This window comes from Malurus melanocephalus, unplaced genomic scaffold (genome assembly GCF_030028575.1).
Source record: "Malurus melanocephalus ecotype Western Australia unplaced genomic scaffold, MMel_1.1 scaffold_1334, whole genome shotgun sequence".
Taxonomy (NCBI): domain Eukaryota; kingdom Metazoa; phylum Chordata; class Aves; order Passeriformes; family Maluridae; genus Malurus; species Malurus melanocephalus.
The window spans coordinates 26,617-28,222 of record NW_026624566.1 but is presented as its reverse complement, the minus strand read 5'-3'; positions in this window follow the sequence as shown (position 1 = coordinate 28,222).

Below are 1,606 nucleotides of genomic sequence, written 5' to 3'. Positions count from 1 at the left end.
CCAAAGCTGCACCAAACCTGCACCAAACCTGCACCAAACCTGCACCAAACCTGTGCCAAACCTGCACCAAACCTGCACCAAACCCACCCATGGCAGTGTCCTGGGCTGGGACAGATCTGTCCCCATCACCACCACCGCCTGCTCCAGCCCCTGAAGCCTCTGCTCCACCAAACCTCTCCAGCCACCCAGTCGTGCCCTGCTCTATTTTCAGTACCAATAAATCTCCTGTAGACATCCCCTTTGTCACAGCCTGTTCCCCAGCTCCCAGCTCCATAGACTCTTCTCTGTTCCAARTGTAATTGCTCTTCATCCTTTTTTCCTGCTGTCTGGAGCCATAGCTCATCATCCTACACATCTCATTATCTTAATTAAACCAGGGCAAGTCAAGGGCCTGTTTTATAACCTGACATTACCCTGTACACTTTTTTAGCTCAAAAGATGTGAATTAGTGCTGAGATATYTTCTTGGAGGAAATTGGCACCTCGGCTCCCTCAGTTTGGTTGTCTGGGGAGGGATGAGACAAAAACTGAGCTGAGCGTTCTGATGTGCCCCGTCCCAACAGGTAAAACCAGTTCTGCCACAGCAGTCCAGTTCCACCCACTGCCTCTGTGCTCCTTGCTGACTGTTTTGGGGAACTGCATATTGCAAAGCACTGGATCTGCCTCCTTTCTTGATTTCATTCSAGTGTGTTTGACTTGCTGCTCTCCAGTCTGGCTAATGGTTGGTTTGTTGGTTTTATCTGTATTTCTATGCCAGGTGCTGTCTGCCAAGCACCAGAACCCAAGCAGGAGCTGGTGAGAGAGCTGAGAGCCATCCCCAGTGAGAGAAGGAGGGCAATACCCTTTACACGTCTGTTTGTCAGAAAGATCTTTGGCTTTTCCCAGCCCAGAGAGGTCCCACAGATATCACAGGAGGGTGGGTTGTGTCCCCTCAACCCCAGTCATTTCTGTGTGACGTGCCATTTCTGTGGCATTTTGTGGTGTCAGGGTGGACGMGGGCCTTGAACAACAGAGACCCCAGAACAGAACAGATCAGTCAGAGTTTATGGCTCTGTTCTCCTCCTGTTAGGGGTCTGATGTTGGAGGTGTCTGGATGAGCTGCCAGCACAGCTCTTGCCCTGGGCCACACGGGCTCTGTTGATCCAAAACGGGGTCTCCAGCTTGGGAAAGGCTTTGGGGTTGTACTCAGAGGCTTGGAGAAGCATTTACATGGTGTTAGACATGTCACTGGTATATTGGGGTGCATTGGGGACAGCAGGAGCCTCTTGGGTGGGGACAGCCCGGGACCCCTCGGGGCTGCAGCTTCACCCCGAGCCCTGCAGGAGCATCCCCAGCTGCTCTGGGACCTGTGGGATCAGGGCACTGAGGAAAGGTCAGAGATGGGCTGGGGTTTAAATTGTGCAGCCCCAAACAGCGCTGCGGAGCAGGAGAGCAACGACTGAGAGTTCTGGCACTGAAATCACCTTTAAAATCTCACATAAAGGAGATGTCAGCTCCAGGAGCAAACAACTGACTGCTCTGATTTTATAGGGAAGCAAGAGATTCAGGTGATATTAGACATTATTATTTCATAACAAAACACTGGCAGAAGTTTTTCAATTTTTGTT